The sequence below is a fragment of the Ailuropoda melanoleuca genome, chromosome 12, assembly GCF_002007445.2.
Source record: "Ailuropoda melanoleuca isolate Jingjing chromosome 12, ASM200744v2, whole genome shotgun sequence".
Classification (NCBI taxonomy): Eukaryota; Metazoa; Chordata; class Mammalia; order Carnivora; family Ursidae; genus Ailuropoda; species Ailuropoda melanoleuca.
In genome coordinates this window covers 80351838-80377858 of record NC_048229.1, presented here as the reverse complement: position 1 = coordinate 80377858, position 26021 = coordinate 80351838, and the positions used below count along the sequence as shown (strand labels likewise).

Below are 26021 nucleotides of genomic sequence, written 5' to 3'. Positions count from 1 at the left end.
CTGGGGAACAAGGAGCCTGGGGTCATCCTGGGGGTCTGGGGAACAAGGAGCCTGGGGTCATCCTGGGGGTCACAGGGAACAAGGAGCCTGGGGTCATCCTGGGGGTCTGGGGAGCAGGGCTCTTTGGAGGCAGGAGGGTCCCCAGCTGCTGTGGCCTGGGGGCAGTTTTGGGGCCAGGGCTCCAGAGCCCTGCTGTTCCAAGTTCCAAGAGTATTTCCTCAGCAGAGGAACAAAAGACCACAGCTCTCAGGCTGTGGAGGGGAAAGCACGCAGGATATCTGCAGCTATAAAGGCTCCAAAGTGGAAAAACGTGTTGTTTTCCCTGAAAGCAGCTTGGACAGAAACAATGGCGGTTTTGTTTCACGGAGCGTCTGAGAAATCTGGCTGTTTACTTGCCCTGGCTCGCTTCCTGGTGGGAGAGGGCCCGGTGCGGGGCAGGGAGGTAGGGGGACCGAGACACCGGACAGGGGTCCCCGTGTCCCGCCGCGCCCCACGCCTCTGCAGCGGCCCCCCCGCGGAGGCTCAGAATTCCCTCTGCGTCAGCCTGCGGGCGGCCACGAGGCCCGAACCAAACAGCTTCATTCCCAAGACTTTCTTCTGCTCTGCGGGCATGTTTTCTTTCTTTTTAAGTTTGCCTAAAGAGGAAGAAACAAGCACGCCATTCTCTGGTCCTTCGAAGGGATGAGTTGAGTTGGGTGGCGAAGGAAAGGCTCCATCATCCCAGAGGGCAAGCGCTCCTGGAACCTGGACGCGGGGCGTGCTCTCTGCCTGCATCTCCGCTCCCCGCCATCACTGTTAACCCAAACTCTTCCAACTCCAAGTTCCTAAGACAAGCAGAGGGCTCCTGCCAAATGCTACAGTGCTTAGCATCCCCCAAACTTCTGAGGAAGTCTGCCCTTCCACGTGACCGAAGTTTCAAGCCCAGAACCTCGAATGAACTCGGACCCCTTCTGGGCTGGGCCTCCTCCAGCCAATGGCTCCAGGGCCTTGGCCGTGAAAACTGATGGTGATGAAGGCCGGAGCCCCCAGGCAGCGAGGGGCGGCGGTCTGCCCTGCTGAGCTGTGCTGTCGTGGAAGCCATCCCTCCCCTGCCAGGAAACCTTCCTTGAACAAAATAATTAAACATCATCCACGTCCCGGTCTTGAACCCCTTCCTCTGTGACCTAATAATTCAGATCTTGATGATGTTCCCCCAAACGTAAAACCCGGTATCTGTTCCTGAATACACCAACACACACGCAATCTTTGTCTCTTGTGTGTCCCCCCACAAATTTGCCAACATCTATCCCCACTGGTCTGTACTAGGTTCTCTGGAAATAACCTCTGGTTGGGGCGACTGCATATCTAGTCATTCTCGGAGTTGCCTGTGCTCCATGGAAGGCCCCAGTGCCCTGGTGTCATCTGAGGACGGTGATCAGAGAGTGCACGCTGAGATGGAAACTCCTGGGCCATCAGTCTCTTATCCTGGACTCAAGGAAGCGGCTCTAGAGCCTTCACTGGCATCTTACACAATGCTCCGTTTCCATAAAGCCATGCCCAGCCTAGCCCTGTGGTTTGGGATGCCTTTCCTGATCAGCTGAGGAACTCTGTCCATTATTTAACCGCTCCCAACCTTATCTGTTACAGAAACAGCACTTCTTTATGGCACTGTGGACAATAACCAGGAGAACACAAGGGAGGCATGCAGACAACGCTGGGTGCACAAGGAGTGTCATCAGGTGGTATTTAATTATCATCGTTACTGCATTCCTTCCCCTTGGGACTGCACCTGGTTTCACACCATATTCTCAGTGTTTGGACGCACAGTTGCTGCTTGGTAAGTATTTGAAGAATGAATGAGACAACATGGACACCCGGCACTTTGGCAAGAGCCACCCACAACTCAGCTGTGAATGACAACTTGTCTCGGATTGCTTGGGGCTGATGTTCCAGTTTGGGGCTTCTCTCCGCTACCAGTCCCTAACAACCTGAGAACAGGGCCCATATCTTATGTGTCTATGTCTCAAGGAGCTGATGCAGAATTCTGCACTGAAACTACAAAACACTATTGAAAGAAATTAAAGAGAACCTAAATAAATGGAGAGATATACCATGTTCATGAATTCCAACGCGCAATGCCATCATGATGTCAATCGTCCCCCAAATTTATCTACAGATTCAAAGCAGCCCAGTCAAAATCCTGGATGACTTTTTTGGGGGGAAATTGATAAGGTGTTCCTAATAGTTATATGGAAATGCAAAGGACCTAGAATAGCCAAAGGGTCTTACAAAAGAACAACTTGGAGGAACTACACTGACTTTAAGTCTCACCACAAATCTATAGTAATCAATAAGCCATCATGTTGGGAGTATGGGTAGGCAAGTGGTTCAATAAAAACAGAATAAAGAATCCAGAAATAACACACACACGCATATAATTGATTGATATTTTCAAAAGGTGTCATGGCAACCCAATGGAGAAAGGAGTCTTTTCAACAAATGGCACTGGGACAACTGGACATCTAGATGAAAGAAAGTGAACCTGTACCTCACTCTGCACACAATTTTAATTTGCAATGTACTGAAGACTTAATAGAGAGAGAGGGAGAGAGAGACAGACACAGGCAGGGAGAGGGACACAGGGGGCAAAAGGACCAGGTGTGGATGGTGAGACCATGGAGGCAGAAGCAGAAGGAAACCAACTTGAGACACAGTTCCGCAGAGAAGGGCACAGCCTCAGCCCTGCTGTCTTGCGGTCACAGGTAGCTGTGCCTCTGGGCACCTGTTTCCTGTGCACAACATAAGATAAATGACCACGAAGGTTCCCAGCTCCCAAGTTCTGCTACACTGAATTCACCCCCACATTCCAGCAACACCCTCTCTGTCATGCTGGTTCACAATTAGCCTGCCTGCTTATCCCAGCGGACAACCAGTTTTATAAATTTTATGTAAATAGAATTAATTGGACAGAATTTTAAGAGGATTGTGACCCTGAAGCTGGAGCAGTCCTCAGGGTGCCACAAGTTCCAAGAATGCCTACTCAAAGCTGTCATCAGATGCAGATGTCCTTGACCCACTTTCCCACATTTGCCCTGATCTGGCCCAATTCACCCATGAAACTTTTCTTGGTAATTTCCACAGTGTCTTTTCAATGCCTCTCCCATGTCTCAGCAAAGTTCACTGTCTGAGAAAAGCGCTTGCTTTGTCCCCAAGAAGTGGTTAGTTATATTTCCCTTTCATGCATCCCACTGACCAACGAACCCCTGGGGTCTGACACTGAGGACAGCCGACTAGCCAGATGGGAGCTTTGTTGTTCCAGTGAGACAAGTGGGTAGTGCCCTTAACATGGACATTTCAAAAAAAAGTTCTGGTGCATTCTCCTGCCTTGGGTTTTCCAAATGAGCAATTATTCTAGGCTATTACATGGCTTAATCTCCAATCTTGTTGAAGGGTTCAATGAGGAACTTGTAGAACACATCCGGGGAGGTGCTTCAGCCACTGCAGTGGTCACAGTTCACTAACGTAGACAACAGTATAAGCCGCTCTGCGGGCCATGTGCGATTGCCTTCAGTTGACCTGCCTGGGGCAGGAGAGGGGTCCCTAACCATTGGCTTCCCCAGCTCCTCACCTTCATCAGTTTCTGTCTTGGGTTGAGGGGCCACTGATTTTTCTGGGAAGCAACACAGCCCTCCTGCTCTTAGTGACAGCATTCCGTGACACTGGTCCTGCAGGTCAACGAACATGGGCAGGAATCCTGTTTGCTGAACATGCAGGGGTGAGAGTCAGCTAACGGAGGGCAAGGGAGGAGGCTCTGCGTGTCCCCTCAGGGGCGTCACAGATGTGCTTGCACACCTCCACTCTTGCCCTGGGAGGGTGCTGGCCTTGGCTATGGGGTGAAGGACTCAGTCCAGGCTGACCTTCCAACTGTGTGGTTCCCATGGTCGCTGGCCTTAGAGGCCCATGTGGATGACCACTGGATACATCCACTGGATACGAGAGAGGAGACTGATCCTTGCAGACCTAGCTACATAAGGGTAAAAGCAAACCAAGCACACTCATTCATTCCTTCACTCATTCACTCCTTCACTCACTCCTTCACTCATTCATTCTTTCACTCATTCATTCCTTCACTCACTCATGCATTCCTTCACTCACTCCTTCACTCATTTATTCACTCACTCACTCATTCATTCCTTCACTCACTCACTCATTCCTTCACTCACTTACTAATTCATTCCTTCACTCACTCATTCACACACTCATTCGCTTGCTCACTCACTCATTCACACTGTCACCTCTATCCTTTGAACATGCTGCTCTCTCTCCCTATAACAGTGGCTCTCAAAGTGAGGCTCTGGCCCCTTAGCACCAGCATCACTTGGAACTCATTAAAAATGTGACTTAGAAGCTTGGGGGCTGAGGCCCAGCCATCTGTGCTTTGATGAACCCTCTGGCAGACTCTGATGTTCTGTCCACTCACCTTCACCGGTGCTCTCCTCCCAGATCTTGCCATGACTACCTGCTCCCCAGCCCCGCGTGCCTCCTCCATCATGATACTTGTCACTCCTGTTTCTGCTTGTCTCCCAAGGTAAATCCCGAGGAAGGAACCCACACCCAGCATAGCAGGTGGACAACAGGTGTGCAATGAATGAAGAAATGCATGAGGGAATGAGTGAGTGAATTCGGATTGCACTGCATCTTTTCTGGGTTAGAGCTGGGGTTATCAATGGGAATAAGGTTGCTCTCAGTCCATCATGGGAGGCAGACAAGAAACAGATGGGCCCTTGTGGGCCACAGGGCCAGGGCTGATGACTGCAGGGTGGATGCTCTGGGAGCACCCGCTGACCCTTCCATGTCCTGCAATGTTTGCACAGTGCCTGGACAGGCACTTCCTAACTGCTTTTGTCGGGTGAGCCAAAGCAACCATTCTGGCTGCTGGAGGACATCCAAGTGACATGTGGCTGTTCCAGCACTAGCCTCTGTGGTCAGGTCAGGCTGCCATTGTCACTGGGGCACATGGCTTCTGTCCTTCCTCGCGGCTCTTTGTTTTGGAGTCCATGCTTGGATGGATGATTCCCAGAGCAGCTCTGATCCAGGGTAAACAAGCCTTGTCTGCCATGACAATCTAGAGAAATGGCCTAAAAATAGGCCAGGAGGCTTGACTCATGGAGGGGGGTGGGGCTTGGGGTCCAGAATTCCCCTCTCTGGGGATGACTTATTTGGGCTTGTGGACGATGAGAAGGGTGACTGTCATGTGGTGACTCATCTGGGAACTCTTGGAAGCCTTTGATTTTTCCCAGGGCAGCTGACCTCCCAGCCTCAGGACACATCTCCAGGACCCACAGAGGGGACGGTAGCAGGGGCTGTGGGAGGACACAGTCCGGGGTGGGAAAGGCCAGGCGCTGACACATCCTCTCCCTTACTCTTCTGGGCCATGAGAAATGGTCCTGCCTCCACAGCCAGAGACCAGTCACGGTCTTCCCTCCACTTACTCATTCTTACATCCCAAAGTCCATGCTTGAGTTTGCCCTAAATTCCTCAGGCTGCAGTGAGCCTCTGATGATCCCAGAGGGACATCCTCATCAGGAAGGATGACAGTCCCCTCAGAACACACTGCTCTTCCTTGGCTCCCTCATGCAGTGAGACTCTCCACGAAACCAGTGACATCACTCAGAGACAAAATGCGTGTGAATGGATGGCAAATCTAGTCTTCTGGTAAGTTGTTGGATTGGTTCATGGTCTGCCCTTTGGCAGTGATGTGTTGGTGAGGATATCTTCTTGTCACTGGCAGTAAATTCCAGGTCTTCTGGGGATGGCCAGCTTCTCTGCTTTTCCAGATCATGGACTTTGTGATCCACATCATTGGGCACATAACATGGCCTGGTTGCCATAGTTAGGTGACCGCTTTATGTTCACCCACTCAACCATCCATCCATCCACTCATCCACCCATCTACTCATCCATCCATCCATCCATCCATCCATCCATCCATCCATCCATCTATCCATCCATCCACACATCCATCAACCCACTTATCCATTCACCCATCTACTCACCCATTCACAACCATATATCCATCCACTCGACCACCCACCCATCCATCCATCCATTCAGTCACCCACACATCTATCAACCTGTCCACTCATCCATTCGTCCATCCATCCCCTCATCTACCCATCCAACCAAAGACACATACAAGGCAGCTACTCTTTGCCACTCTCTACACCTTCACTGGGAACACAGGGTTGAATGAGATATTCTGTTCCCTATGCTCTCCTAGAATACAGGTTGGATAAGATGTGTCTCTCTCTCCTTAAGAAATACAGTCCTTGGGTGGTCTATCAGCAAACAGCTGCAGGGAAGGGGACCAGTGCCAAGTGTGAACACAACTGAAGGGCACTCACACTTCCTGGAGGGACTGAAGGAAACTTCCAGAAGGGGTTATATATGTCTTGTATCCCAAACGAAGTCAGAAGCTACTTGCAGACAGGGCCCAGACTCTTTCTGTGTGGGTGAAGGACAGCTCAGCAGGATAGGATCACAGATGAGCATTCTCAGGCTGTGAACAGACGTACTCAGCACCAGTGTCTATGGCACGACACAAACTGCCTCAGGTGGGTACCCTGGGATGGAGCTTCTGTGTGGAGCCAATGAGTCAGCTGCCGGCCAAGGACACTCACTGTTTTTCCAGACTCTGAGAGCCACCTTCTGACATTTTGTGCCATTATAAGCAGTGACTTAAGCATCTGGATAGAGGATACAGGGGAATGCAGACAGCCAGGGCCAGGACAGGGCAGTGAGCTGGGGGCGGCAAGGATGGTAAACATTCCCAGCCCCAGTCAGCGTCTCCCTACGGGGGGCTGGGGGGGGGCTCAGTGAGCAAGTCAAATGGCCTTTGTTCCTTTTGTTTTTGTTCATTCCATAAAGGATTTCACTTGAGTCATGATTTCCCAACCAGCTCCTCTGCAGCTTAAGAAAGCAAGAGTGAATAATTGCTCTGGGTTTTTGCTTGTTGGGTTTTTTCCTTCATTACAAGAATGTGTAAACACCCTGGGTTTTTGAAGACGAGCTGCCAAACCCCGTGTGTCGGAGACTCCTCCTGCTTTCAGGCAATGGCGGGCATCCTGGTTGGGGAAACCGGGTGGACCTTTTCTGGTGAGGTCTGACCCTCACTGTGCTGTTGGGGACCCTGGCCTGGGAAAGGAGCCATTGGTCATGCTGGAACTTCGGGTCCACCTGTTAGGAGCTGAGCCACGTCCACCAAAAATGTGTATGTTGAAGTGCTAATTTCTAGTACCTCCGAATGACCACATTTGAAGATAAGGTATTTAAAGAGGTAATTGAGTTGAAATGAAGTCATTAGGGTGATCCCTGAGCCAGTATTGCAGGAGGTGTCCCCTTAAAGGAGATCAGGACACAGACGCATACAGAAGGACGGCCATGTGAGGACACGGGGAGAAGGTGGCCCTCTGCAAGCCAAGGAGACAGGCCTGAGGAGGGACCAGCCCTGTCCACACCTTGGCCTCAGACTCCCAGCTTCTGGGACTGGGAGAGAATAAATATCTGTGGTTTAAGTTCCGGGTCTGTGGTGCCTTGTTACACAGCCTGAACTGACTAATACATTGTCCTTCCTTCTCTGTGCGCAGGTCACAGGCCTTCCCTGCCCTCACCACACTGACGAACGGGCAGTCAGTCCCCTACTGGGCGTGGCTGACAGGCCCCCACCCAGCCTTGCTCCAGCCCAGGGGAATGGTGGCTTAGGCGGCCTTGGCGGACCGCGAACCAGATGCTGGTGGCACTCATGTGTGGCCCTCGCAAGACAGATGGGCACGGACGAAGTTCTTCAATGGAGGGCGAGCCTTTTCAGCCTCAGCCCTGTTGGTGTTTGGGGACTGTTATGAGCTGAATCGTGTCCCTCAAAAGACACGTTCAAGTCCCAACCCCTAGAGCCTGTAGAGGTGGCCTTGTTTGGAAGCAGCATCTTTGCAGATGTGACTCAGACGAGGGCATACCGAATGCGGTGGGTTCTAAATCCAATGACTGGTGTCCTTAGTAGAAGAGGGGAGTTGGCCAGATGCACACAGGGAAAAGGACCAGGGACCCCAGGAGCCCCGGGAGCTGGACAAGGCAGTTGTCCAGGGGGTGGTATTCTGGGACCCTCGCCCCAAAGCAAACGGCTCTAGGAACGTGCTCACTGCCCACGGTCATGCTCCCCAGGCCCCTTGGAAATGGAGCAGGCATTCCCAGGGCTTGGCCCCAGCCGGTAGGTCCTGCATCCGGCGCAGCTCTGGAAACGTCTGCCTGAATCTCTAGTGGGGTCTCTCTGGGGCAGATGGGCCATTACCCCAAGTGCATGCGGGTGCTAAGGGAGGGCCCGACCAGAAGCGGGAAAGGGAGGGCCAGGCCTGGGGGGCCTCCACACCCCGCGTCCTGGCTTTGCCACAGCAGCCCTGTGGCCAGGAAGTGGGAGGGGTGGACCGTCAGGTGCTGGGGAGCAGGCCTGGCCTCCTGTCTTCTCCACAGTCCAGCTGGGGCACCAAGAGAGAGGCTGATTTCACCACTCTCGGCCTGCAGTGCAGACGGTCGAGGCTCCCGGGGCACATGGGGATGCTCCCAGAGGGCCACCACAGGTCTCCGGGCGCATCGCTTCCGTGGGGGGAGGAACCGAGAGCAGAGCCCCAGGGCCCCGCCTGCTGCTCTAGGCTCCGTGCTGCAGGGGTTCAGGCTCGTGGAGGTCACTCCTGAAAACAGGTCCTCAGGACAGGACGGCTCCGAGTCTGCGTGCTCTCGGGGGCTTCTGGGGAGAGGCCCCCGGCTCCATGTCCAGCCTGGCTTCAGGAGGCCTGCGCTCTCCATCCGAAGTGTGGGAGTCCCAGAAACGGGCTTCCCTGGGCACAGTCCCCGGTGTCAAACCCCCAGGATGGCTGCACCCAGGGAACAGCACCTCCCACAACCAGGCATTCCTAGGACACAGAGTGCCCTCCACCTCTTCTCCAGCCTGTTCCCCTGCAGCGCCTCCGTGGGTCTGCTCTCGACCCGTGCATACCCCTCAGCCTTCTTCAGTGAGGAGGGTGCAGGCTGCAGCCCCGGGACTCGGGTCCCTTCCCCAGCTCCCGGTGGGCAGAGGGGGGAGGACTGGGCCCTGCTCTGTCGCTCGTGCACTCAGCCTGTGCTCCCTGTCACCTCCTCCCAGGAATGGCCTCGTTCCAGGTCTGCATGGCAGAGAGCCCGTGCAGTATCACGTCAGGGCAGGGGTGGGACATTGGCCACGAGATTAGGAGGACGCCGGTAACCTGGTGCGGCCTCTCCACATAGGTGTTTGTCCCATGTAGGAGAGAAACAACCATCATAACGCATGCCCATCTTCTGGGCCTTGTCTCTGGTCCTCACCTGGGCCTGGAGATGCCCCGAGCTCACCCAGAACAAAAGACACACAGCCGCAAGCAGGGGGACACACGGTCGCCTCCCCTGAGCCTCCCCGGTTCCTAATAAATACGTTTCTCCTGCAGCCACGGCCCCATGACGAAGGCCCACCAGTGGGGCGTGCGAGCTGACATGTGGCGAGCAGACGTGCATGTGAGCAGATGTGCCTGTGAGTGGGTGTGGGACACATGCATGAGGAGGGCTTGTGTGGGACGTGTGAGCAGCTGTTCCAGCCATGGGGACGCTGGTGCCGGCGGTGTCTGCGAGGGGACCGGGTTCAGCCCCCGGACGGACCCAGAGCAGGAGGCTGTGGAGTCTCAGCCCGTGCCACCAGCGGAGGTGGGCGGCCGTGCCCTGCACAGGGTGGGGGTCCCTGGTGCGAGCGGGGGAGGGGCGAGGCCAGGCCTCATGGGGGCTTTCCGCACCAGCACAGCCCTTCTCTTTCCAGCAGCCTGACGCCAGCGAGAGGAGGCCTCAGGGCCGCACACAACAGTGGGACGATGCGCCCGGCCCGTCAGGAGGGGTTCACCCTCCTGTCGCCGAGCGAGGCCCCCCGTGCTGCCCAGTGTTTCACACGCACGTCCGTCTCAGCTCCAGAAGAAATGCGGCTTTTCTTTGCACTTGCTGGTCGATGCAGCTCCAACCCCATGGACCCCAAGGTCCGGCTGTGTTTGGTCCGGGCACACGGTGGGTGCAGAATGGCTGTCCAGGCCGAGCGGATGGCTGATGCGCGCAGGAAAAGCCGGCCGATCCCCACACGGGGGTTTGCAAACCCCAGCCCCCAACCCCGAGATCAGCCGCTCTCGCTTGCCGGCTCTCATTCCTGCCCAGCCCCGTCTCCCCCCATCATGACACAAACACTGGAGGAAGTCCTCGAATCTGCCCCAGTGTCCCTCCACTGAGCCATTTCCACATGGCAGGACCGGTGATGGCTGGGGACAGCTTACTCCTTCCCCACACCCTCCTGCCGCCCCTCAGCCGACGGGCATGTCCCTGACGCCGTCAAGGGCAGCAGCGTCCCTGGGCTCCGTGTGCACCCTGCACGGGGAGCAGGTGGCTCAGGAGGAGGGGGCAGAAGGCGATGCTCCCTGAGCAGGCGCCCCTCTGGCCCGGCCCTCTGGCCCGCCTGCTCCCCGCCAGGCGCCCTAACACCCACACGCTGGGCAACTTCGAGCATGGATGGCAGGAAGTGGCCATGCTCTGAGCCTGTAGGGCCTGCGAGAACGCGTGGGAACGTGCAAGCAGCCCCAGCCGGAGTCAGACAGCACATTCCAAGCCTTATCTGAAGGCGGAGCGGCAGATAAGGGCATCTTGCGGTGCCCTGGACGCCTGCTATCCAAGACACAATCGTGAAGAATCTTCCTCATTTTCTTTAACCACATAAGAGGACAAAATGTAACCACTTTTTATTTGTTTCCTGGCCTGCTCAGCCCACTCACAGTTGTGGACTGTAAAACAAGCGACAACCAGGAGGACCTGCGGAAGAGCCCCGGGAGCGCGGTGTGCCCTGCGGGGCTGTGAGCGTGACCACGGCCCCGGCCCGTGCCGGGCGGGTGTGTCTAGTCCACCACGTGCGTGGACACGGCACTCCATGCAGCCACGGCCGATCAATCCCAGCCAACCCGCAGGATGAAGCCCTGAATCAACTAAGACCCTGAATCAACGAAGGTCAGCGAGGAGAGGTGACTTACCAGATGAGGCTGGACCTGCGCCCTGGCGCCCGCGGAGGGGACGGCGGTGGCAGGGAGCGGTGGCCAGGGCTGCAGACCAGCAAGTGGCCACTGGACGTGGCGCTTCTGGTACAAAACAGAGCCGCGTGCTTTTCTCAGTAAGGACAATGGGCTTCGGGGGCTCTGGCCACGGTCGCGCTCCTGCCCCTGGCTCTGACCCCACTGCTAGAGAGCATGGGGATCTAAGCCGTCTTCAGAGAAAGTAACAAAATATCAGCTTTACTTTGCAGCTTTGGGTCCTGGCCGCTCTCGGGTCTGGACATTTTAAAGTCTAAATGAAGTGGGGGTTTGCAAACCCCAGCCCCCAACCCCGAGATCAGGAGGGAGGCACTGAGCTGAGAGGGGCTTCAGCAGCGGCCTGAGAGGGCGTCTCTTCAGGGTCTGCCCCTCCCTTCAGGAGCCCTCCTCTGGCCGTCCTCCGGGAGCGCCAGGACATCAGGGCCTCCTCTCCGGCCCTCCGCACGTCAGACTCTGCCCTCTCTCTCATCCCCTGCCGTCCAGCCTTGGGCACGTGGACACGGATGTGCCGAAACCCCTCTCCTGGGAGCCCCCAGTCTGGGGTGGGCTGCAGAGAACCAGTCAGGGGAAAATCAGAGCAATGGGTTTCTTCACCACTGCCAAAACCCCGAAGCAGCCAAGATGCCCTCCAGCAGGTGCATGGATAAACACCGTGGTCCATCCACACAATGGAACAGTATTTGCACGAAGCAGAAACGAGCCCTCGAGTCACGAAAGATAAGCAGGAAATGGAAAATGCTACGGGTAAGCAGGAGGAGCCAGTCGGGACTCCGCAGGCGGGAGAGGGCTCAGGGGCTGCCTGGGGGGCGGGAGGGATGGGTGGAGCCCGGGGTCCTACGTCCTGTGACGCCACCAGGATGGATGTGTGTACTTACACACTTGTCTGAACCACCACCAGCCACCCAGAGCCACGCCGTGGTCAGTGGTCAGCGGTAATCCGTCCCGATCGGCTCATCAACGGGTGTGACGCCAGGTGTTACTAAGGGGAAGGGGTGTGGGGAGTGTGTGGAGAGGACCAAGACGGCATGTGGGAACTCTCTGGACTTTCTGCTCACTTACTTGGAAACTGAAAGTCTAAAAAGGAAAATCAATTAAGGGAACACAGGAGAGGGACGGCAGTTTGCTCCACAGCCCACACCCTAACGCATCCTAATGGGGAACAGCAGTTTGGTGTCTTTCTACACTCACATCTGTGGCAGGGACGGGTATCCCAGAGGGGTCCAGTCTCCCTCTAGCGAGCGCCCCCCTGCCCCCCGGGATGGCTGAAGGAGAGCTGGGGAGGGGGTCCCATGGCCCTGGCTTTAAATCCAGCTCCCCGGTCTGGTCGGGGGCAGACAGACTCTACCCCTGGGGAGAGGACGAGGGACCTCAGGGTGCACAGACCCCAAGTGCAGGCCAGGCTTGGGTGTGTGCGGACGGGGCAGCTCACAGGTGGAAATGGGGCCACTCCTGACAGGAGACAAACCCAAAGACACGAGCTATTAGAAACGAAGGACATGGGGGCTCAGCCCCCGAGGCCACAGGCTGGAAGGGGCACAGGGACAGGAAGGGGTGGGGCCAGCTGTGTCATTCGTGAGGGAGGCACCTGTGCCAACGGTCCCCGGGAGCTATAGGACGGAGCTACAGGATGTCACACACGTGCTCGGTGCATCGGGCCGCGTGAGGGGGCCTGAGACCCTGGCTGAGGTCTCTGTCCTTCGGCAGAGCCCTGAGCACAGGCAGCCTCTCGTCCAGGGACACGTGGGAGTGCCGGGGAGCAGGGAGGGCAGCCCAGGAGAGCCCAGCGGAAAAGCACAACAGCCGCTGACCGAGTTCCTGTTTTATACCCTGCTCTGGAGTCCCGCTGAGCTGGCATGCACTCCGTCCAGACCATCCTGCTGTCCTCCCATGTGCACAGCACGCTTTTAGCGACCTCCCCAGACGGGCAGACTCGGGGGCCCTTGGAGGCTGCCCGACCCCACACAGGAAGGCCAGTCCCCACAGGCTGACCGGCTGCTCCCTCCAGCTCCCTGGGTCGTGACCTGAGCCGTGTCCTTCCCTGGCTGGGCTCCATGTGCCCTTGGAGCAGGCGCCTCCCTGCCCTGGAGTCACGCCACCCCTTGGCTTCCATGGACGTTGAATCCCAGCCCATGTGAATGTTTCAAGCCGCCTGTTCTCAGATCCCTGGTGCTCTTGGGGGGAGGCGGATCTGCACGCTGGGTAGTGAACTCGGGAGCCGTGTGCTGCCTTGTGAGTCTGTCACTGACCACGTGGGTTCAGAAGTGCACAGCCCCACCAATGCCAGTGAGCTCGCTCGGACAGGAAGAAGATAATTTCATATTTCAGAAAAGCACTTACATAGCACCAGTTCCCATGGAAACCACAAGTGGGAAACCCACTCACAAATGCGCCAAACCCCCAAGCCGAGGCTCAAAACTGCCGAGGGTTCTCATGGTTCTGGGGTTGGGGAGGCAGCAAGAGAACAGGCTGGGAACCACGGCCTGCACCCCTCGCCACGTGGATGAGCGTGCAGGCCTGGCTGGCTTCCCGCATCCCGCATCCCGTCGGGGCCAGTCCCCACCACGGACGGTGCAGAATCGTTCCCCCGAGGTGGTTTGCCTCCGGAGCATGCCGGACATCACACCAGGGGCCACCTCCCAGGCCTGTTTTCCCCTGGGGGGGGTGGAGGAGGGCCTGTCCCAGGTGCAGGCGTGGGCTCAGCTCCACGCCCGGCTGGGAAAGCTCTCTATAACCTTCACCAAACACTTTCAAATCGCGTGTTACCAGGGAGTCTGCCTGCCATACGTCTGGGCACCTGTGTGCTCACCTTCCCTCTCATGGAAACTTCCAGAACAAGGCGCTCAGGGTGTCCCCACTGTGGCTCACTGGTCGTGAAGCAGCTTAGGCGGCCACTATGGTCCCCAGGCCTGGAAGCCTCCCGCGGGGACGCGGGCAGGTCGGGGCAGCGGGAGGCTGAGCAAGTTCCAGGGGGTGTGAGCAGAGGTCAAGGGCAGCTGCACACCAGCCAGCCTCAGTGGCCACACTGCCCGGCTCTGCTGCCAGTCCGCGAGCCACGTGTACCCTGCTCCTGGCTGTCAGCCATCTAGGAGGCATGTTGGCATAAGTATGTGACGTGCTGGAGCCCAGAGAAGCACCTCCGAATGTCACCTGGTTGGGGGCTCCAGAAAAAAAGCATGGTGACCTTTCCTCAAGGATACATCCGCTGCATTCAGGGCAACTTCGCCACGCGTGGCTGACCCAGTGGCTGAGGAGTGTTCTCAGGGTCATCACAAGCCACCACGGCGGTTTCTCTGCCAGCAGCCGATGGCATCTTCGGATGCACCTGCCCGGCTGCTTCCAGGTCTCAGCTGGGAGCGTGAATACAGCGCTGCTGACCTCTCGTCCTTGGAGTCCCAGTTGAACCAAGACCTCAATTCCATCGTCAGCGAAACTTCAAAGCACTGGGAGCTTGGAGGCACTGACGTGAGGAGCCCCCCAGGTGGGGACAGAACAGGACGGGAAATGGCAGGGGCCCCGGCAAAGGGTGCCTGTTGCTGCAGAACCCGGACTCAGCCAGCCTGGCCTGGGTTCTCCAACGTGGAGCTTGCTCCCAGGGAAGGGCCAACCGCCTGTCCTCCCGACCCGGGACCTTGTGGGGAGAGCAGGTCGGGGGTGCATGGCGCATGGATGGCCACTGGGCACCACGGAGGAGCTGGAGGAAGCATGCAGACACCACTGTTGCAGGAAGCGGGTGCACTGATGAGGCCGGGAGACGGGGACCACCGCTTTGCATCATGACCGTGCACACGTGTGCGTGCACACACACACAGAGTCATGCACAGTCACATATACAGTCACACACGTGTACACACGCACCCACACACAGCTATACACACTCACACATGTGCATATAGCCCCACGTGCACACTGCACACATATGCATAGCTGCACACAAGCCCACATGCTCACGTGTGTGCACGTGCAGCCACACGTGTGTACAGGCTCACACAGTCACACGTGTGTCGTCACACATACAGACACGCATGCATGCAGCTGCACACACACACTCACGCTCTCGAGCACAGACTCTGTGTCACCAGGGGCCCTGCCGTAGGTGCAGAAAATTCCTGCCAGCCCCGCGCCGGCCCCGGCCTATCCGGAGGAGCCGCTTCACGCAATGACCACCGGCTGCCACGCCTCCTGGGTCATCATGGGGACAGGACGCGCTGCCTAAGCCACTTCCTGCTTCCTCGGCTGCCACGCCTCCTGGGTCATCATGGGGACAGGACGCGCTGCCTAAGCCACTTCCTGCTTCCTCTGCTGCCACACCTCCTGGGTCATCATGGGGACAGGACGCGCTGCCTAAGCCACTTCCTGCTTCCTCTGCTGCCACACCTCCTGGGTCATCATGGGGACAGGACGCGCTGCCTAAGCCACTTCCTGCTTCCTCTGCTGCCACACCTCCTGGGTCATCATGGGGACAGGACGCGCTGCCTAAGCCACTTCCTGCTTCCTCTGCTGCCACACCTCCTGGGTCATCATGGGGACAGGACGCGCTGCCTAAGCCACTTCCTGCTTCCTCTGCTGCCACACCTCCTGGGTCATCATGGGGACAGGACGCGCTGCCTAAGCCACTTCCTGCTTCCTCTGCTGCCACACCTCCTGGGTCATCATGGGGACAGGACGCGCTGCCTAAGCCACTTCCTGCTTCCTCTGCTGCCACACCTCCTGGGTCATCATGGGGACAGGACGCGCTGCCTAAGCCACTTCCTGCTTCCTCTGCTGCCACACCTCCTGGGTCATCATGGGGACAGGACGCGCTGCCTAAGCCACTTCCTGCTTCCTCTGCTGCCACACCTCCTGGGTCATCATGGGGACAGGACGCGCTGCCTAAGCCACTTCCTGCTTCCTCGGCTGCCACACCTCCTGGGTCATCATGGGGACAGGACGCGCTGCCTAAGCCACTTCCTGCTTCCTCGGCTTTGCCCCGCGCTCCTGAGCCTCTGACAGGATGGCGGTCCCAGTCCGGCGGGGGACGCCGCGTACCAACACTGTTCCGTCCGGGCCCTCCGCACGGTCTCTCAGCTCTTTCTTCTTGAGGAAAGACACTGGAAAATTGGTGAAAACGTTTACGATTTAATCTCTTCATTCTGGTTTTGACTTTTCAGTTTTCCTTCAGTTGGTTGATCTGTTTCCGTGAGATGTAAAGAAATCCGCCTGTGTTTGAGGTCTTGGAAAGACGGAACCCTCCTAAAGCATGACTGGTGAGATGCCGGCGCGTGCTGCGCACGGCGCAGCTCCAGCCGGGACGAGGACGGGCGTCGTCGAGTGGACTGTGCCAGCCTGTCCTCAGATGCGAACATGGCTCCGTGGCCCCAGCACACCAGGACCAGCTCCAAGCCTTTGTGTCGTCCCTAAAAACAAGAGCCGTGTGTGGTGTCTGACCCAGCAGGCCTCCCGAGGGCAGCATGAAAACCGTGTTCCGGATCAATCCCAGCTCCTGAAACATTTCATAGGGGAAAAATGCTGCAAGTAAACAAAGCATGAATAACGGCTGTCCTTGGGCATCTTTGTGCCTCTTTATCTGCTTTTCTGTGCTTTTCAAATATTTTAGAGGGAGAATGTGTTACAAAAAACAGAAGTTGCAAGTTTAGAAAGTTCAGGGTCAGCTTCCAAGATATGCCACCAACTGCCCCGACTGACATAAGAGGCCCCGTCTCAGCGGTCCTGCTCAATTCCAGGGTGCAGGCACTGGGACCTCCGTTTACAGACGGGGAGACGAGGCCCAAAGACACGTGGTGGAGTCCCAGATGGCTCGCATGCGCGTTCTGCCACATGACGATGCGGCCGCCAGCCGGAGACCCTGAAGGAGCCAACCCTGCCGACACTTTGATTTTGGACTCGGCCTCCAAAGCTGCGAAAGAAGACACTTCCGCGGCTGCAAGCCCCCAGCTAGTGGTCCTCTGTTACGGCCACCTTGGGACACAACCCGCTTCAATCCGTGTGGGCATTGAGGGAGGGAGGGCCTAGGGCCCCTCAGAGATGCCGACATGGAGTCAGGGCAGGAACGAGAGAGGGATGCTGTGCCCTGGGAGGGCCACCTGGGCCAGGGGAGCGAGGCAGCACCCAACAGGGGTGGAGGCAGTCAGCGTGGGCCAGCTCTGAGGCCACGGATCCCCTCCCACAGATGTGCACACAGCCCTGCCTGGCGCTCGGCACTGTCCCACGCTGGGCGTGAACGGGACGCCTGCCGTTAGAGACCCCACACGGGCAGCAGCTTCCAGAAACACCCTTGACAAGATCTTCACCATCATCTGAGCAGCACCTGCAAAGTGTGGCGTCTCCAAAGAGGAGGGGGTGCAGAGCGTTCCAGGGCAGGTGAGAATTCCTTCCCAGGGCTGGAATTTCAACTCGCGACCCTGTGGTGTAATTATTCTCCAAATGTCCTTTGCTTTGAAATCCACGCCTCTGGACTTGACGGTGGAGTGAGTGGGGATGGATATAAGGGTGTGCTTGACCGAAGAGTCCGAAGAGGGATGGGCAAACAGGACGAGGGCAGACGGGTGGGTCTGTGCCATGCGTGGTGACTGTCCCTCCGTGGAGGGCGTGCAGCAGGCACGTGGGCCTGGGTGGAGGCGCCAGCCGTCTCAGCGCCTGTGTCCTTTCCCCAGGGACCATCACAGGAGCGTTCTGGTGCGCCACAACGGGCCCCAGACCCGGTGGCCCACACCTAGAGATCTGCCCCCCACCTGGAGGCAGGAAGTCCGCAATTAAGGTGTGGGCAGGGCTGGTGATTGTGCGTGGTTCCCAGGGAAGAGTGGCTCCTGGTGTCCCCCTACAGCTTCCGCGGCCTCTCCCCTTAAAGGATCCCACCCTAATGGCCCCATCTTACCTTGACCACACCTGCGAAGACCCAATTTCCAAAAGAGGTTGGGGTTAGAGGCAGAACGGGTCTCGCTGGCGGACCAGGTCAGCCCACAGCCATTGTGCAGACAGTCAGGCCTCCCAAGAGGGGAAGAGGTTTAGAACCCTCAGCACACACACCTGGGCAAAGTCTCTGGCTGTGGTTTCACGGGTACGCGCCCCACGGAGACGGGGTGTTGCGCCAGCAGGCCCTGGAGAGAAAGCCTGCTCAGGGCAGCAGCCGGCAGCCTTCGGAGAGCTGGTGCCACGCTGTGCCCTGTGCGCTCATCTGCTCCCAAGACGGCGGCCACTGCGCCCTCCCCTGGGGAATCTCCTGCGTGTCCCTGACCCCATCCCCTTCCTTCCATCAAAAAGGACCCCTTTATCTAAACCCTCCCTTGAACTGCCATACGCGGTACAAGATTTTAGGATAACGGTAAAGAATGTGTCTCCGGTTCAAACCTTGGGGAAATGTGTGTTGAGGAACAGCAGACATTCAACCAGAATTCGGCCGGCACTGGAAGTCAGGAGCAAAGTCCTACTTTCCAGGGTGCCATCCAATGTGATTTTTAAAATATTTAAGGAAATCTGAAGATCACTGGGGACAGGAGCCTGAGGAAGCCGTGGGGAGCGCAGTGGGGGCAGGGGCAGGGTGGGCTCTGAATCAGCGGAGTCCGGGCACCTGAGGCACCAGGAAGGGACAAGTGGGGACAACTGGGGATGGCCCAGACGGTGCAGCAGAGGCTGGGCTGTCAGTCCTGCCCCCTGTTCCACAGCAGGCACACACCTGTCCCAGCTCAGCGCCTGCAAGTGACCAGGCCACAGCAGGAAACATGCGGAGGGCTTCACGGAAAAGGAACCAAGGGCCAAGAGCTCAGGGCACACACAGGCACTTGTACACACACAGTCACGCTCATACCATATACACATGCACGCACAAACACGCACACTCACACATGCACACACGCCCACATGTATACACACACGAGATCACACTCGGCGCACACCCACATGCATGCACACACGCCCACATGTATACACAGATGTACACACACATACCCACACACACACATGCTCTTCTCTGTCCTCTACCCACTCAGCTCCCATCAACATGATTTTTCCACAGAACACTGCACATTTTTTCTGAAATGCCCTCTTTTTTCCGCCCTTGGCACAGCCGCAGACTGAGCTCTGGTGCTGTAACCAGATACGCTTTCGGAATGGCCTATGGGCTGGGTGTCCCGGACTGATGGGTTTTCCCACTGGCAGTGTCTCGAGTGGACCGGCAGCACTGGGACCTTCGCACCCAGACTCCCCTGTCCCAGCCCGCCAGTGAGCTCCTGGTGGGAATGTCACACTCTCCTCTGCTCTGTAGCACGTGGGAAGCACGGCCCGTTTTTGTGTCTGCGATGACCGCCTCTCCCGAGTCTCCGAGCTCCAGGCAGCAGCCCAGCACCCTGCCTGAACCCCAAGGTCAGCTCGCAAATCACTGCTGAGTGAGTGAGTGAGGATGTCCCGCGGGGGGCTGACCCTCTCTGTGTCTGGCCTGGGGAGGCACTCTCATGGGCAGGCGGGAAGGAGGTAAGAACTGTGGCCTCACCAGGTGAGACACCTGCCAGGACACAGCCTTGGGGTGTCCAGCATCTCGGGGCTCCTGTGGGGTGGGGTGGGAGAGGGGACGAAAGAGGAGGATGCGGGTGTGAGCCGGAGGCAGGGACACAGCCCGTGGCACCAGGTGGCCACCTCCAAGCACAGGTCTGCTAGATGAGGTGCTGAGGGGGACATGGCCACGAAGCCCGGGTTCCAGGTCCTGCTCAGCAGGACCTCCTTCGGTCCCTTTACCCCTCTGAGTCACGAACTCACCCTGTTGCAATAACGGGGCTGCCGTTCCCTCCCCGGGATGAGGCCGGGGCTAAACTGATTTCTGTGTGGGAGGTGCCACGTCCAGGCTGTGGATGCAGTGTGCAGACACATCAGGCTCATTGTGGCGGGCACCCAGGGTTTGAGCAGACGTGACCTGGGCAAGAAGACTCCATCTAGTGAGTACCACAGAAATGAGAGCCCACCGCGCAGCACTGGGAGTGGGAAACAATGACTCACCACGGGGGCTCTGCAGCCCCGTGTCCAGCCTCGGTCCCCGTGGCCTGCTAGTTCTAGGCTTGGATGCCGCCAGCTCGGGACCAGGAGAGGACAGCCCACGTTGCAGGGGATGGATGCTTGGGCCGGGGGTGCATGACTGCACCATGTGGCCAGTGTGCTGGGGGGGAGTCAGCTCAGCCCCTCTTCAGGGCCTGTGGGCGTGGGGCACAGCGTCTTCAGGGCCATTTTGTCCGGTTTCAAACAGAAAAATAAACACTTCACATTTTGAAGAAAATGACCCACATTACAAATGACCCAGCAAACAAGGAGAACGATAAAAGCACCCCAACCGTCACCATCCGCCATCACCCTGCCATCCACGCACGCTGGCCCCTGCGCTCGGGGCTGTGCGGAGCCCCCGCTGAGGTCCACATGCCCACGCAGCCTGCATTTCCAGGGACAGGGCTGAGAGGAAACGGGCAGGCTGGCCCAGCGTGAGAGATGGGGCTGGAGGCGGTGGGAAGGGGGTCGGCGTGCAGGGCAGAGTCATTCAGCAGACACGATCAGGCGTCTCCCACATACAGGTGCCACTCTGGGCCCTCTGGCCACAGCCCTGGACCATGTGCACACCCTTCTCTGAGGCTCTTCACTCTTCATTGTGTCAGGAGCCTTTCTCCATGTTCCCAGTGCATTTCCGACCACGCTCGTAGGGCCTGCGTGATACTCCGGGAAGCCTCCCCTGTTAGCGGGCACTTGGGTCACCCCATCCTTCCCTACTGTGAACATCTTCATGCTGACGGTTCTCAGCTGCCTGAGGGAGGCTATATGCAACTGGCTTTGACCTCCCTCACCAATCAATACCGTGGCCTCAGGTGTGGAACCAGCGGGTCTGGGGCTACATGGAGGGCTGGCCCCTCCCAAAAGGAGCCTTTGATCCACCTGCAGGCCATGAGTAGGTCATGGGGGTCAACTTAGTGAGTCTGCAACAGGTGGAAAAAAGGGAGAAGAAATAGAACAAGAAACACTGCCGTGCGTCACAGAAAATAGGAGTAGTAGCGTATGAAACCGTATTCCATCCACGGTGGTGAGTGTGTGCGTGTGCACGCATTTAGAGTCAAGATGAAGAAATGCCTTCCTGACTGTGGCTCTCAGTCAAAAAAGTCTGAAAGTGAGAAATATTGGTTTGAGTGGTGGCCTCAAAAGACATGCCCCTTCCTGGAGCCTGTAAGTGTGACCTTATTTGGAAAAAGGGTCTTTGAAGTTGATTAAGTAAAGGACACTGAGATGGGGTCGCCCTGGATTCTGGTGGGCCCTACACGCACCATCCTTAGAAGGAAGAGAAAGAGAAGACACTCGGGGGGCCCTGGGACATGCAGGCCGAAGGTGGAGTGATGTGTCTAAGCCAGTGAACGCCAGAACGGGCCCTCCCTCAGGGCCACCCAGAGGAACCAGCCTTGTGACACCCTGATTTCAGACTCCAGCCTCCAGACCGTGTGTTGCTTTCAGCCCTGGCGTGTGGTCCCCACGGGATATGAACACCTGGGCTCCAGCTGGTCTCAGATGGTGCACGCTGCACACACAGCTGGACAGGGGCTCCCACCTGGGGCTGAGGGCCCCGCGAGGTGCCTCCTGTGCCCCAGTCTGGAGGAAGTACGCAAAAGGGTTCCCTTCCCTCTGCACACGGCCACATTCTGGCTCTTTGGAAAAGCCCTGTACCCTGGTCCTGAAACCCTTCAGGGAAAAATGCCCACATGACCAGGGAGGCTTTGCTGGACTGGAGAGGAGGCCCAGCAGCCCAAGCACAGTAACACCAAGGAGAGCGTTTTACAAATGACACAGTATTTCCTCTGTGTCATCGCCCTTGGGCCCTCACAACTGTGGGAAGCTGGTTTTGTGGGTTCAGGGACAAGAGAACCAATGGCAGGAAGACATGGCATCCTGTGGCCAAGCCAGCCCTGGCCTGGCCTCACCCCAAGTCCTGCTTTACCGATGACATGTAACATGGCCCTGGGCCTGTCTTGCTGCATCGAGCAACCCAGGGCCTTACCCGTGGCATGGAGCAGGCGCTCAGCAAGCAGTGTGGACCGAAGGGAGTCCCAGCCTAGTGCCTTCACTGGTATTCTGGCTGATGTCCCTCCCAGGCCACTCAGGGACTGGTACCTGGCACAGGCTGGGAGGTGGCTGGGTGGTGGCTGGACCAGTGAGGCATCCTGGCCGAAGTGTGTGGAAATCTGCAGGCTCAAGGGAGCAAGCAGCAAGCAGGAGCTGATCCAGCCAAGCATTGGAAGTGGAGAGGAGGCGGGGCTGGTCTGAGAGGCCAGGTCCCAGGGAGCCGTTCAAGGGTGGTCATGGTGCACAGCCACCCCAAGAGCTATACATGCAGTGGTTCAGAACTTGGGCCCTGGAGCCAATAGACTCAAACTCCAATGTGGGTCTGGGCAAGCAATGCAGGCCGCATGCCCCATCTGTCCCATCTGTCCCATCTGTGAAATGGGCTGTAATAGTAATTGCTTCACAGCTGTTACGGGAATCAAATGAGATGAATCACATGAGTCAATGAGCTCCAGGGGCTCATGAGCACTGAATGAGAACATCCAATCCACCCAGGCCCATCATGTGCCACATCATTAAACTCTCATCTGGCTGTCACTTGTCTCTAGTGCACCGGGGTGGGACAAGGGAGTGGCTGAGATTGCTCTCTGGCTGTGGGAAGTCTGAGATTCACTACACCCACTTCTCATTATGGAGTCCCTAAGGCACCTCGGCAGAGCTGAGACCCATTAGTTTTTCTCCTTAGAAGCAATGTACAAGGTTCTGCAGCACAATGGGGACTGATATCTGGACCACATTGTGGGCATTTCCCAGCCTCACTGAAGGATGCATGCATTAGAGCCCATGGAGCTGCCCATTTCAGAATTCCAACAGCGGGTTGCAGATGGGAACGAGAGCTAGTGTGAGGCCCTCCTTCCTGCTGAGAACCAGACGCACTTCTCCAGGACATGGGATTGCCTACTGGAAGGGATCAGGAAGAGGGGTTTGGGGAGGGAGGACCAGAGAGACAAGCTAACTCCTGCTTTGTTTCTGGTGGCATCTGCCACTTGCAGGCACCGGCAGGAGGCTGAGAGCCCTGTGGCACTGCACCTAGAGGACCACTGCGAAGGACAGCGAATCAGTGGAACTCGGTGGAGACTTGGGGGGGCTGTCAGAAGGACTGGCCAGTTCTCCCCTCAGGTCATATGGTGAATTATGGGGTTATCATGTGTTAATGGGATATGTGAAGGGCCCTGGAGAAGCAGAGTCACAGCAAAGTTTAGACTGCAGGACCACCGAAGGGAGGGGTCAAAAAGAACACACCAGGCTTTCAGTTGAAACCCCTAAGGGACCAGAGGGCAGCCAGAGGGAGACAGAGCTTGCTAGAGCTGCAACCCCGTGTGACCTAGGAGAGCACCTGATGGACTGAAGTCATCCTAGCAGAGGAAAGGGAATAGCATCAACAGGGGTCTCTATGATGTGCTTTACTCACAGTGCTTAGCAGTCAATCAAAAATTACTTGTCATGACAAAAGACAGGACCACATGTCCAAAAACCAAGAGAAAGCACAGATCATAGAAATGGGCCTGGAAGTGATCCAGATATCAGATTTAGAAGACTTTAAAAATTACCATGCTAAGTTTAAGAAAATGGAGGGAAAGATGGAGAAATGATGCAAAGGGCATTCTAGAAGTGTGTGTGGGGGGGAATACAGTATCCAAAAAGGAAGAACACAGGTTAGACAGAGCAGAAGACAGAACTGGTAAACTGGAAAACAGGTTACTAGAATATAACCAAGTTGAAACAAGAGAAAAATATTAATGAAAAAAAAATGCTGGAGACAAACCGGATGTGGTCAAAAGGTTAAACACACAGTAATTAGAGTCTCAGGAGAAGAGATAAAGAATGACAAGGAAGCAATGCTTGAAAAGATAATAAAAGAAATCAACCCTTCAAAACCCATAACATCAGAAGCATGAAAAATACGAAGAAAGCCACACTTACGGCACATCACATTAAGACTTCTGAAAACCAAAGACAAAATCCTAGAAGTAATGAGAAAAAAGACTCATCACCTTCAAGGCAACGGTAGTGAGAGTGACAGCCAACTTCTCTGTAGAAACGATGGAAGACCAGAGGCAATAACATAACTTCTTTGAAATGCTGAAACCATATCCACCAGCCCAGAATTCTGTGCCTACTTAAATTACCTCCCAAAAATGAAGGCGTCATGAAGACATGTTCAGACAACTAAGAACTGAGAGGCTTTGTTGCCAGAAAAGCTGTCCCAAAAGGAATCCTAAAGAGAGGCCTTCAGACAAAAAGAAAATGACCCCAGTGAAAAATTTTGAGGAGGAACAGGAAGCAATGGAAAAGGCAAATATATGGATAAATACAAATGAACATTTCCTAAAGACTGGCACACAGAGCAATGATTAGGATGAATCATGGCATTTACAGTATATGTTGAATTAAAATGTATGGTCACAGAACAAGAAGCAGTGGGGTTTAAAGAGTTAAGTTAGTCTACATTTCTAGCATCAGCAGGGAGTAGCCGTGGTGATTATTTGTATTAGACTGTAATAAATAAATGTGCCTGTTTTAATCTCTATAGTAGCCACTAGAGGACTAGTAAAAGCTAACAGAGGAAAACAATGGAATAATTAAAATTTTTATTGATCCAAAAGAGGCAAGACATGAGAGAAAAGAGTGTATAAAAGAGATGAGTCAAGTGGGAAAAAATATGGTAGATATAAATCCAAATATCTCCGTAATTCACTAAATGCAAATAGATTACTTCAAGTTAGTAACTAACGTTATTAAAGACTAGGTAAAAATACGAACACCAAAATCCATCTATATTCTGATCACAACAGACATACCTTAATTATGAAGCAGAAAGTTTGAAAGAGAAACATATGGAATGGAAAAGCATTCAAACAGTAAGCAAGGAAAGCTGGCTAGACTAACGTTACATATGTGAAGCTTCAAAGAAGGAAACATGGCCAGAGACACAAAGGGACATTTCCTTGCGATAAAATGGTTAATCCAGCAGAAAAAATTAGAATCCTAAGTCTGTATTTATTCAATAAAAAGCCAACAGAACTAAAAGGAGAGGGGGAGAAATCCACAGTCACAGCAGAGGCTTGAACACCCCTCTTTGAGGATCCCAGGATTGGTCCTAGCTCTTCTTATCTGGAAACTCTAACTTCCAAAAAGGCAAGCAAAAAGCAAGCTAAGCCTTCACCGAGAGGGTCCTCTTTATCGGAAATCTTGGCTACGAGCCAACAGCAGACGGGGTGGCCGTGGAGGACCCTGGGCTTGCGCTTGTCAGGAGGCGATCACACAGTCCCTTTGGAGGGAGTGCGGCCTCTTTATGGAGCAGGCTAGCTTTGAGCGGACACACATTCCCTTGTATTTACTTCCAAATTCTTTGGTCTTTTTATTGGAAAGTAACCTCAGAACTTCCCCCCAAGATTATTCATTTCAAGATAGGAAGAGTTCCCTATTAAAAAGATGTGGGGCAGGGGCTGGAACTTCCTGGAGGGCAAGATAAGAGTGGCTGCCTAAATCGGAATCTTTCTAAACACGCTCTAAACTCACACGCTCAGCAAATCCACACTAGTCCCATGCCTTCAGCATACCCACGTGACAACGCTAAAAATTTTAAATTAACTATAGATACAAAAAACCCCATGAATTTCCAACAGAGCTATTTCTTGAGTTCCTGCTGCAGAAACTGAGTGGAAGTGGCACAAGTTTGGAAAACAGAAGTGGAGACAGAGCTAGGAGCACCCCCAGGAAGAGGCAGCCCATCACAGCTGGGAGAGTGCCAGAAAGAGTCCTGAAAAGCCAGAGCACTGACCGCAGAAGAGGCCC

The 26021-nt window shown here is 55.7% G+C and overlaps 2 long non-coding RNA genes across 2 annotated transcripts; both read left to right on the top strand.

Moving 5' to 3' along the window:
• The first annotated feature begins 5436 nt into the window (after positions 1-5436).
• Positions 5437-10054, top strand: LOC117804574. Its single transcript, XR_004629076.1, has 4 exons — positions 5437-5694; positions 7626-7999; positions 9489-9571; positions 9851-10054. It is a non-coding gene; the product is annotated as an uncharacterized LOC117804574 (long non-coding RNA).
• Positions 10055-10198: 144 nt separating this feature from the next.
• Positions 10199-19717, top strand: LOC117804575. The gene is made up of 3 exons (XR_004629077.1): positions 10199-11894; positions 17317-17507; positions 19408-19717. It is a non-coding gene; the product is annotated as an uncharacterized LOC117804575 (long non-coding RNA).
• Positions 19718-26021: the final 6304 nt, after the last annotated feature.